Source organism: Bos indicus, chromosome 16 (assembly GCF_029378745.1).
Source record: "Bos indicus isolate NIAB-ARS_2022 breed Sahiwal x Tharparkar chromosome 16, NIAB-ARS_B.indTharparkar_mat_pri_1.0, whole genome shotgun sequence".
In the NCBI taxonomy this organism is placed as follows: Eukaryota; Metazoa; Chordata; class Mammalia; order Artiodactyla; family Bovidae; genus Bos; species Bos indicus.
In genome coordinates, this window is record NC_091775.1 from 81,584,179 (window position 1) to 81,596,282 (window position 12,104).

General features: G+C 59.8%; 1 protein-coding gene across 5 annotated transcripts in view; it reads right to left on the reverse strand.

Moving 5' to 3' along the window:
* NAV1 (neuron navigator 1) overlaps positions 1–8,252 on the reverse strand; it is a 201,751-nt gene extending 193,499 nt beyond the window's left edge. For 2 of the 5 annotated variants that reach the window (XM_070768816.1, XM_070768815.1), the window contains exon 1: positions 7,762–8,252. The gene's annotated coding sequence lies outside the window, so the exon portion shown is untranslated. The remainder of the gene's footprint in view (positions 1–7,761) is intronic. The other 3 variants (XM_070768822.1, XM_070768817.1, XM_070768818.1) reach the window with 2 other exon arrangements.
* Between the last annotated feature and the right edge of the window lie 3,852 nt (positions 8,253–12,104).

Here is a 12,104-nt window from a genome sequence, read left to right on the forward strand (position 1 = left end):
AATACACGCTCACTTGCATGCAGCCTGGAGCCGCTGGTCCTGGTGGGACCGTTTGGTTAACTCTCTGACCCTCAGCTCCTTCACCAGTAAAACGGGGAGAAGACCAGTGCCCATCTCACTAAGAGGCTGTGAGCTCAGTTCAGAGCGCTTTGCCCTGAGGGCACGCCTGGCCCAGTGTAAGGGATCGTGACCACAGTTCTTCTTCCGGGAGAGAAATCCACAGCTCAGACCCCAACAGGGCAGGTGGAAGGAGGCACGGCCCTTTGGAGGGAGCACTGGGGCACGTGAACACGGCCCGTGGAGGGGGACACATGTGTGTCAGTGTCATCCGTGTGACTGTGTGGGACATGTGTGTCTGTTCAGTGCCATCTGTGTGACTGTGGGGGACACACGTGTGTCAGTGTCATCCGTGTGACTGTGGGGGCACACGTGTGTCAGTGTCATCTGTGTGACTGTGGGGGACACACGTGTGTCTGTTCAGTGTCATCTGTGTGACTGTGGGGGGCACACGTGTGTCAGCCCAGTGTCATCCATGTGACTGTGTGGGACATGTGTGTCTGTTCAGTGTCATCTGTGTGACTGTGGGGGACACACGTGTGTCAGTGTCATCCGTGTGACTGTGGGGGCACACGTGTGTCAGTGTCATCTGTGTGACTGTGGGGGGCACACGTGTGTCAGCCCAGTGTCATCCGTGTGACTGTGTGGGACATGTGTGTCTGTTCACTGTCATCTGTGTGACTGTGGGAGACACACGTGTGTCAGCCCAGTGTCATCCGTGTGACTGTGGGGGGCACACGTGTGTCAGTGTCATCCGCGTGACTGTGGGGGACACATGTGTCAGTGTCATCCGTGTGACTGTGGGGGACACGTGTGTCTGTTCAGTGTCATCCGTGTGACTGTGGGGGGCACACATGTGTCAGTGTCATCTGTGTGACTGTGGGGGGCACACGTGTGTCTGTTCAGTGTCATCCGCGTGACTGTGGGGGGCACACGTGTGTCAGTGTCATCCGCGTGACTGTGGGGGAAACACGTGTGTCAGTGTCATCCGTGTGACTGTGGGGGGCACACGTGTGTCAGTGTCATCCGTGTGACTGTGGGGGGCACACGTGTGTCAGTGTCATCCGTGTGACTGTGGGGCACACATGTGTCAGTGTCATCTGTGTGACTGTGGGGGACACGTGTGTCTGTTCAGTGTCATCCATGTGACTATGGGAGGCACACGTGTGTCAGTGTCATCCGTGTGACTGTGGGGGACACACGTGTGTCTGTTCAGTGTCATCTGTGTGACTGTGGGGGGCACACGTGTGTCAGCCCAGTGTCATCCGTGTGACTGTGGGGGACACACGTGTGTCAGCCCAGTGTCATCCGTGTGACTGTGGGGGACACACGTGTGTCAGTGTCATCCGTGTGACTGTGGGGGCACACGTGTGTCAGTGTCATCTGTGTGACTGTGGGGGACACATGTGTGTCTGTTCAGTGTCATCCGTGTGACTGTGGGGGGCACACGTGTATCAGTGTCATCCATGTGACTGTGGGGGACACACATGTGTCTGTTCAGTGTCATCTGTGTGACTGTGGGGGGCACACGTGTGTCAGCTCAGTGTCATCCGTGTGACTGTGGGGGACACATGTGTGTCTGTTCAGTGTCATCCGTGTGACTGTGGGGGACACACGTGTGTCTGTTTAGTGTCATCTGTGTGACTGTCGGGGGCACACGTGTGTCAGTGCCATCCGTGTGACTGTGGGGGCACACGTGTGTCAGTGTTTTCCGTGTGACTGTGGGGGACACACGTGTGTCAGCCCAGTGTCATCCGTGTGACTGTGGAGGACACATGTGTGTCTTTTCAGTGTCATCAGTGTGACTGTGGGGGGCACACGTGTGTCAGTGTCATCCGTGTGACTGTGGGGACACACGTGTGTCAGCCCAGTGTCATCCGTGTGACTGTGGGGGACACACGTGTCAGTTTGGTGACATTTGGGGTGACTGTGGGGCTGTAGGTCCTTGCCCTCGGGTAGCGCGTGGGCTGTGGCTCGGGAGACTGCCCGAGCGAGTGGGAGGGCAGGTGGAGAGGGAGGCAGCTTCGGAGCAAGACTGTGGCAGAGCCCAGACGTGCCCTGCGCCAGTCACTGGCCTCTACTGACTGGACATCTTTTCAAAATGAAACATTATCAGGAAAAAGCCTTCCCACATCAGAAGGCCCCACCATGCCCCCAGGGCCGAGGAATCGGGGCCAGCCCTGACCTGACAGCTGCCACCGTCCCCCGAGGGTGTGTGTGTTGTGGGCGGGGTGTGGGGGAGGGCCGAGACCCCCAGAACCGCCCCAGACGGGGCCAGGTCGGCGGCTGCCGGTGGGTCCCAGCCAGGGCCGCGCCCGGCGGCAGGTCAGCTGTCTGCTTTGTCCAAGGAGAGCAGACAGAACAGTTGGCATCTCAGCGGCGCCCGGAGCCCAGCCTCCTGCCCAGCTAACTCAATTATCTGCACCAGTGAGCTGGGCAGAAGCACCGGTGTGACAGTCACCTCTCAGGGTCTACTCCACGCTTTGCCCGGGTCTGCAAAACTAGGGGCCTGCAGAGCGTGGGAGGAGCGCTAACAGCAAGCAGCAAAGGACGCCCGCCACCCTGGCCTCCTGCCCTCCGGCTGCACCCAGCTCCTGAGGGCACCGCCCACGGCGGGACAGCGGCCTCGCCTGGCTGACAAGCCATGACGCCCAAGGAGGGCACGTGGAGGAGCGGGAGCAGAGAGCCGCCTCCCCCGGATGCGGGGGGTCCCAGCTGGCCTGTGGGTGACCGACCCGGGGAAGGGGAAGGCTCCATGGCTCCCACCACCCAATTGCTCCCCCAGGGGATTTCCCAGCCTGGCCAGACCACGGGGATCATGGTGACGGAAGGGGCGGGCTGAGACCAGGAGCGTGGGGAGCAGCGTCTTAGGAGACAGGCGTTTTCGCCATGCCATCCTGGGGAGAAGCAGGGCCTCGGCCGGGTCTGCCTGTGTCCCATGGACGGCACTGCCAAGCTCAGGGGCAGAGTATGACCCTAACGGTGGACATTTGTGGGCTATCCACCGTACGCCGAGGACTTCGCTGCAAAGTCAAGACCTGAACCTTGACTCCCAATCTGCCTTGCTTCACGGTCAACTTCCTGCTGTGACGACACCCATCTTCCCAGAAGGTTCTGGAGATCACGCCAGTGAGCGCGATCTGAAGGAGACGGGTCGGAGGAAGAGCCCGGGGCCACGCCCGGCACCACGTCCAGACCCTAAATGGCTGCCACACTGTTCCGCTCGGCTTACCGCTAGCCCTGCTTCATTCGGGGGTGCATCGGGGAGGCCCCTTTACCTGGGATCTCCACCAGCGGGTGGCAGTCATGCCCACCACAGATTAATCCAAGAGGAAGCCTAACAGGGCGTCCACGTCAGAACCAGGCAGTTTCAGCACACCGTTGCGGGGGTTCCCAGGCCACAGAGGGGTCCCGGCCTGAGGACCCTGGGGGGAGGCTTTAGAGGTGCCCGTGATGTCTGGAAGGCAAATACGGGGCTCCAAGACATGGTTCTTTCCAGCTCTGAGTTTAATTCTACAGAAGTTGGTGTTTATTCTGTTTACAAATGGACTTTAAAATCTGGGGAGGGATGAAAAGTGGGTCAGTTTACTGTCCAGACGGGGAGGAGCAGCGTCACTGCAAGCAGTGACCAGCCCGGGCTTCCGGGGAGGAAATCGGCTCAGCCACTCCCCCTCACTGTCACCAGAATCACCGAGGCAGCCACCTCCAAGCTGAGGGAAGCCCCGGGACCCGTCCTGTCTGAGGTCCCAGTGAGGCTGCCACCGAGCCAGAGAAACACAGCTCATGCCGGGGTGGCCTTGTGTCCTCCCGGCCCCCAGAAGACCCAGAGTCGGTTCACGTCTGTACTTGAGTGAGCTCGTGTCTACACCTGGCTGAGCTCCTGTCTGTCTACACCGGGTGAGCTCGTTTCTACGCCTGGGTGAACTGTTTCTATGCCTGGGTGAGCTCGTGTCTACGCCTGGGCGAGCTCCTGTCTGTCGACACCTGGGCGAGCTCCTGTCTGTCTACACCTGGGCGAGCTCCTGTCTGTCTACACCTGGGCGAGCTCCTGTCGGTCTACACCTGGGTGAGCTGCTGTCCACGCCTGGGTGAGCTCGTGTGCACACCTGGGCTGGTCGTGTCTCTGACGTGGGGACAGTGGTTGGCACACTGTTTTTAAGTCAGGAAGACCTGAGTCAGACGCTCCCTTCTAAGATGCTCCCTTTGGAGGTGGGGTGGGGTCCTTTAACCCCCTGATGCCTCCAAGTCCTGACCTTTCTAGTTTTTACAAAGTATTCAGATTCACAGGAGAAAGCAGGTTGGTGGGGGCGGGCGGGGAGGGGAGGAGCGTGCGAGGCGGCCGTTTACAGAGAGGAGCCCTAGCTCTGGTGGCGGCGGTGACGACAGCAGGGATGTCCTCAGTGCCACAGAACGGTTGCTTAGAGTCATTAAGTGGTCAATTTTATGTTATATATATTGAACCCCAATAAAGTTTTAACATTAAAGTTTAATAACTATAAAGAAGAATATAATAAACATGCACCAACCCACCCAACTACAAAATGTTAGCACTTGGTCAAATTTTCTTCAGTTTTTTACATAAAAGAAATGAAAATTAAAAAAAAAAATGTTTCAGAGGGATTTTTCTCAGGAACTCAAGGGAACATCAACCCAATAGAAACAATCAGTGTGACGTACCAGAAAACACAACAACCTCAACTGATACAGAAAAAGTCATCTGACAGAATCCAACCCGTGTTTGATAAAAGACACTGAGAAAAGTTGGTTTAGGAGGGATTTCTTCAACACAACAAACAGCATTTATGAAAAACCCACGGCAAATATTGTAATCTGTGGTAAGGACTGAAAGCTTCCTTCTCAGATCAGGAACAGGTCGGGGCTGCCGGCTCTCACTGTGGCCGCTCAGCTCTGCACGGCAGGTTCCAGCAGGGCGATTAGGGGAGAAGCAGAAATAAAAGCCATCTTCACGGAAAAGAAGTACATCTATCTCTACTGTTGACACGACCCTACCTATAGAAAATCCCAAAGAATCCACACACAGAAGCCACAAGAGCGAAGAAACAAATGTTTCAGGGGACAAGATCAGAGCCCAAAAGTCAGCGGCAATTCGGTACGCTGGCAGTGAATAATCCAAAGAAGACATTAAGAAAACAACGCCACTTAAGAACGCTTTCAGAGCTTCTGAGGTCTGAGCATCAGGGCAGTCTGGCGGCCTCTTGAGGTGGAAACATCTCGTTATTCACGGTCCTTGCTGGGGGAGCCTGTGTCAGCTCCTTTAATTTTTCATGCCTGTTAGCGCATCTCATTACAACCAAAGAGAGCAAATGCGCTTGATGGGGACGGACGGGCAGGAGGCGTGGGCTACACCCACAGGAGGCCCAAGTAGCCTGGGTCTCTGGACCCAGGAGCCATCCAGCTCCCTTCATGTCTCAAGAGTCACAGGAAACTGGGAGCAAAATCCCAAGCCCATTGGAGGAAACGGGACCTGAATCAGCCTTCCCCAGAGCAGGGAGGAGCAAAGCAGGCCCAAAAAATTGTTCTTAGCGGGGTGTTTTCCACTTGAGAAGTTGGTGGGGATTTTTAAGTTGAAGACGGAACTAGAGGTGTTTTTAAAGATGATTTAGTGACTCAGGGCCAGAAAGATGAAGTGTTATCTCCCAGTTCCCTCTCTGTGGTCCTGAGACTCTCAGCGTTGGGGGCTGCTTCCACCATGGAGATGGTCTCCCTTCCCTTGTTTCTGTTCCTCTCTCTTGCCTACACCTGTGTGACACCTGCTAAGCTCTGTGGATGGAGACTCCAGGAAGAAAGACGCTCTGATGTACACAGGTGACTGGCTGGGAGAGAAGGTGCCCTGGACCAGCACAAGGGAGCCCTGCCTGCCTGGCTGTGTCTGCAGCCCGGCAGGGCGGCTCGGAGCCGCTCTGCTCCCTCCCAGGGGCCCCCGAGTGCCCTCTGTGGACGGGAGGGCGGGCAGGGCAGGGGCCAGCATGGGAAGAGACCCCTTTGACTCATTTTCCTAAAGGCCAAACCCATTAAGAAGTCAAAAGAACTTTAAAAGAGAAGGGAAGTGATACTGATGGAAAATGAAAAGAGGAAGAGAGAAGGGTTTTAAAAGATGGACAAGAGATGTTTCTATTCCAGGCCATTCTGGGGCCAGAGCTGGGCTGACGCCAGACGCTGCCATGGGCTCAGGAGGGGGCCGGGTTTGGGAAGGGAAGGAAAACACTTACAAGGTGCCTGGTAGGTGCTGGGCCTTATAGGTGGTCAGACAGAAGCTGGCAGGAGGGCAGATAAACACACAGAGCAGAATGTGAAACGCCCCCACGGGGAGCTCAGTGGGAGGGGCTGTTCCCTTTAAACCTGGGCAGCTCGGGAAACTAGAGGCTGGAGCACTGATCAGAACAGCCTCATGTGTCCTCCCCAGTATGGACATGAGGAACGACCCGCCCCCAGGTTATCCAGGGAGTGAGCAACACAGGCTGACACAGAACTACAAACAGATCAAAAACTTTCCCCCCAAATCGCTGCTGAAAGCCCAGACTTCTGTGCCGCTTTGTCTGGGGAGGAAACCCAGTCACTGTGATTCCTGGTCTCATTTCCAAGTTTAATCCCAAAGACTCACAAACCCAAACTCAAAGCAGGAAGAAAAACAAAGCATGCATAAGCAGGCTGGAGTCCTCTTGCCTGACCTGAAGGGAGCCCAGGTCCAGGGACCCGCAGCTCCGCCCCCTCGGGGAGGGTTCTTTGTGCGAAGGCAGCGGCCCCATTAGAAGTGAGTTGCAGGGGACACCGCGTTGGAGAACCAGACGCTCACAAGAGGCAAACCCTGGCAAACTCTCTGCTTCTGCGGCTCGAACAAGGCCGCAGGCTCCTCAGCACTGAATTTGAACGAGCCAATGGTGTCCCAACAGCTGAAACAGGAAGCCAGATAAACGGCACTGCCGCGGGGATGCGCGGCCCGGACGAGGCGCCGGCTGCGCCCCAGGATCTCTTAACAAAGTCCCCTGACTCCCCCAGGCCGAGTGAGGTTCCTCAGTTGCGCTGGGGCGAGGAGCCCGTCTGCCGGGCGGGGGTCACTCCTGCACCCCGCCCCTCCGCCTCCCCTCTGGGCCCGAGCAGACCCGTCCGGCTCCTTATCCTCGCCCAGTCTCCGTGGCTATGAGCACAGAAGGGGACCACAGGGACCACACACCCTTAGGTGGGCTTTGAGTCCGGCGGCTCCGGGAAGCCATCTCAGGCGCGCGCCAAGGCCGGCCTCCGAAGACTGGCCCGAGGGCACTTCTCTGCGCATCCCGGAGCCAGGGAACGCTTTCTGGAACAGCCGCCAAGGTCACCTGCCCGGCTGTTCACCGCGCTCTGCTGGGATGGAAGAGGATGTCGGCAGGGTGCGTGTGTGTGTGTGTGTGTGTGCCTGTGTGTGTAGTAACATAGCGCCCGGTATCTCTGATCGTAGGATCTCAACATCCTTTCAACTACACCACAAGGGAAAGATAACGCGGCCCAGACGGGGTGGGCCGGGACGGCCCCCGACCAGCCGACTCCTGCACAGACGCGCAGCCCCGAGGGGACCTTCCCGGGTGCTTGTTCCAGCTTCTTTCCCGCTCCCCGCGCGCAGCCTCCCGCGGGCGCAAGACCACCTCCCGGGACTCGTGCCCAGCCCCACAGGACCCCCGGCCCCGCCCGGTCCCCGCGCCGGCCACTCACCCGCGCGCCTGCGCCCCGGGGCCCGGGCTCCGCGCCGCCGCCGCGCACAGCTGCGCATCCGGACCGCGCCGCAAGAAAGTTCTCGGGCTCCCGCGCCGGGTCGAGCCCCGTGGAGTCTCGGCGTCCACGCTCCGGCCGCCGGTGGCACTAGGGCAGCCGCCGGCGCCGGGCCCATGACGCGGAGAGAGGCAGCATCCCGAACAAAGTGCGTCCCCGGCCGGGCGCGGGGCGGAGCCTGCTGACCCGCTGCCCCGGGCACACGCCGGCTGCCTCCCCGGGCCAGGGGCGGAGGCTGCGCCGCCGAGCGCCCGCTCCCCCCCGCGCTGTGCCAGTCGAACCCACAGAGGGGCGGAGGCGCCGGGGCCTTCCAGACTTTGTCATTGGAAAGCTATTCCCGTAACCCTTTCCTGCCTTCGCCTTCCGTCCCGCCTCCGCGGCCGCAGAAAGGCGGAGCTGGGTGGGGGGCAGGAAGCCTCCGCACAATCGGGCCTTTCCTAGGCCGGGGTACCCGCCGCCCCCGCCCCGCGCGCCCTCGGGCTGCGGCCGTCCCGCCGTCAGCCGTCCGGAGGCGCCGGGACAGATGGGTCGCCCCCCGCCCTTCCCCCGGGGCCCCCTTCCTTCCTCTCTGCCCCTAGGTCTGGCGTGGGACGCGGGGGCAGAGGGGCGGGGAGACTCAAGCAGGGCCTGGCAAGTAGCTGTGCTCAGTGAAACTCCCGCCTGGACTCCATCCCACCTCCTGACCCTGGCCTGTCCCGCCTCCTTCTAGGGCCTGGGACGGGGAGGAGGGCAGGAAGGGGAAAGGAAACGAGTGGACCCTCAGACCGGCTGGAGTAGGGGCCAGGCCGCGTGCCTCCCGGGAGGCTCGCGGAGGTCAGGTGGCCTCAGCTTCTGGAGCCTCTGGCCCCTGAGAAAGGCAGCTGTGGGATCAAGGAGCCAGCAGCCTGGGACCAGAGGCGGCCAGCTCCAAAGAACAGGCAGATTGACATTGTCAGGGGTCAGGTCCCTGGGAGGTCCCCGAACGTCCGCCTGCAACATCCGCTGTGGGCAGAGGGTCAGCAGAGTTCTGCCCAGCCACGGCCAGCCAGTCACTCGGGTCACAGTGGCTGAGCACACAGAGGGTGATAAAGGCGCAGGAGGCGGTGGGCTGCCTGTGACATCGAGGAAGCTCTAAACTGATCAGAGAAAACGATTGTGATGTCTTTTTTGCCTATGAAAGAATGAGTTGTCTGTTCTGGTGGGGAGAGGGACAGAGAGACTGTCCCAGAGGGACACACAGGCGAGTCCTTGCCCTGAGGATGTAATGGCTGAGTGGATGTAAAGGCAGAGTGCCCGGCTCAAGTCCGTCTGCTCCTCACCAGCCATGGGAACCTGAACGGATTCTTTCTGACCATTTTGGTTTCTTCATCTGTCAGATGGGGTAATAACAGTTGCCATCTCGTCCAGTTGTTGGGAGGATTAAGCATGATAATCTAGGCGGCACATGCAGAATAGTACCTGGCACTGCTTGGGAAGCCTTGGTGTTTCTTTGACCTCTCAGTCCTGCAAGCCTGCATCCAGTTGGGCATTCAGTGATGGGCTAACTGGCATCTCTTGCTTTTCACAGGTCCCCCGGCCTGCAAAGGGGAGCCTGGTTCTTTTAGAAGAAGCACTGTCCTGTCTCAAAGGCTCACAGGATAGGCTGGCTGAGCTCCTTGCCTCTGAGGCCTGGGGACCAAGGACCACACAGCAGACCCTGAGCGGCCCTCTAGTTCACCCTGAGGACGCACTCGGCCCCGCCCACACTGGTCTGTCAGGAAGATGCTGTTCCCAGGGTGCTGAATGGGGGAGAAGGCAAAAGCCCTGGTTTCCTGAGGATGAAGTCTCTTCCCTTGTGGGGTCAATATTTCCCTCCCATTTGTGAGTGGCTGATCATACCAGTCCCCAGCCCTGCTCTCCATGTCCTGGTGTGGACCTTCGACGGTGAAGCACGTGGACAGACGGGAGCAGGGAGGAGCGGACCAAGCCTGAGTTGCTGCGGGGCGGAAGCTATGTGAGCCCAGTTGGTGGGACAGGGCCGCGTGTGAGGAGCCACAGGGCCATGGATGCAGCCTCGTCTGGGTGGGCAGCGAGATGGCGGGACAGGGCCGCGTGTGGGGAGCCACGGGACCATGGATGCAGCCTCGTCTGGGTGGGCAGCAAGATCCCGCCCCGCCCAGGAGAGGCCTTTGCCAAGCGCCTGCCTTGTGAGCACTTCTCCTCCAAACCCCATGATGACTCAGTTGCTCTGAATCAAGCAAATGGATTTTCCTTAAATATGAAAATCAATAAGAAGAAAAGCAAGGGCCTGGCTGCCGGGAGAGGAGGCTGAGGGGAGTGGAGTGGTGCCTGGTGGAGTGGCTTGCCACGAGAGAGACAGTGGGATTCAGGCTCAGCACCACCCCTCCCCCACCCCAGGAGTCCTCCAAATGCTACTGACCTCCCCGAGACTCCTTAAGCCCCACAGCTGCCCTGGCCCCTTCCTCCATCCAGCTTAGGGCTGATCTGAATCAGGGCAGGAGATTGTTAACAAGAGGATTAACGTCAATGTGACAAATGGGTTTTAAAAAGTCAGCCCAGCAGCCTGTTGTCACCCCCACAGCCTCAGAGTGGCTTGAGAGGCACTTGCAGGTCCGGCCTGATTTCCTGCGGCCCCGCCCGCCTCCTGCCCCCTGAGCCCTGAGGACTGATGCTCACTGGTGTTACATCTGGGACCCCAGGGGTTTGCAGGGCCAGAGCGCCCACACCCAGCGTGGTCCGCGAGGCCTGCTGTACCTTGTTAGGCGTGCAGGGCGGTCTGCAGGGCAGGGAAGCACAGTGCGTGCCTTTATTCCTTGAGCACGGGATCAACGGCGTCACAGTGACTCTCTGGCTTCCTCCTCAGAAGGACAGTGGAAAAATACCGGGCATCAGAGGACTGAGTCCACATTCAGCCAGCCCTTGCCAGAACCTCTGTGTGCTCATCGGTGAGCAGGTGACACCGGGGGACCCCGCCCCCAGCAGGGCCTGGGTGGGTGTTCAGTGAGAGAGCGGAAGGGAGACGGTGGGTCCCACGGGCCAAGTACATACAGGAGACACGTGGGTGTCAGACAGAAAACACGTCTGACGCCGTCCCCACCCCCCAACCCGCCTGTGTGCTCCATGCTCAGACTGACCGTCTGCTAACAAGCCCTGTCCTCTCCGGCCTGACCTGTGAGGTAGGGGGGAGGCGTCACGCCCGTGGGTGGGGGCACGTGGGTGTGGCTGGTGTGCCCTCAGTGGCCACCCAGCCTCAGGCCCAGTGTCGATGGTCTGAGCTCCTGGGGTCCTGAGAGTGCCTGCGGGAAGATGCTGCTCTCCATCCCAGGAAGTGAGCTATGTCCCCCGTCTGCCCAGATGGCTTCTCCAGATGCCGGGAGGAGAGGGCCTGCGGGCATGAATGGGCTGGGCACGGAGGCGGTCCCCTCTCGGGCGCCTGGCTCTGGCTGGAGCCGATCTGAGACGGTCATCACAGTCCAGGCCTCAGAGCTCTGCTGGGGGCAGCCGCTGCCCTGAGACCGTAACAGGGCTCTCATCTTCGTCTCTGTTTTACACGTGAAGAAACTGAGGCCGCGGTCTTGCCCGAGTCCTCCAGCCAGCTGGCGCTGGAGGTGGACTCGCAGGCGGGCAGCCCGGGGCTCAGCCCACGCTCCCGGCTCGTGGGCGCAGAGCGAGGGGGCGGGGCGGCCGCGCTCTGCGACCCCCCCCCGCCCCCCCCCCGCCCCGGCTGCAAACGCTTCCTTCTTTCTCTCTGCTCCTGCGGCTTTGTGGGGTGTAGCTGACATACTGAAAGTTCACCCCGTCAGCTTGCGGGTCCATGGCTTGTGCTGTGTCTGCAGAGGTGTGCAGCCGTGACCACAGTGGGCTCTAGAACGCGTCCGCCCCTGGACACTTCCTCTTTCCGTTGCTTTAATGAGCCTCAACTCCCTTGTCTGTGACATGGAAAGAGCGGTGCCTGCCTCAGGCCTGTTTCGAGCGTGAAATGGGTAGCTGAGTCAGTTTTTACCATGCCAGCCCCTTAGCGTCACCTTTGTGCAGATCTGGCGTGGCCTGGGAGAATGTCAGACCTCATTCTCTGCTTCAGCAGAGGTGGAAACTGGGGTCCCAGGAAGTCCAGCTGTGCACCACTCGGGACCCGGAGCAGCTGAGCCGGAGGGCTGGACTCGAACTCGGGGCTCTCGGGTGGCGGTTCGTGCACCTCACTTCCCACAGGACCCTCACCTGAGGCTCGGGGCGATGTTGCCAGCACCCCCGCTCTTTGTGGGGACCCCCTCGGAAATGCTTACCGGCAGGCACGGACCACGGGAGTT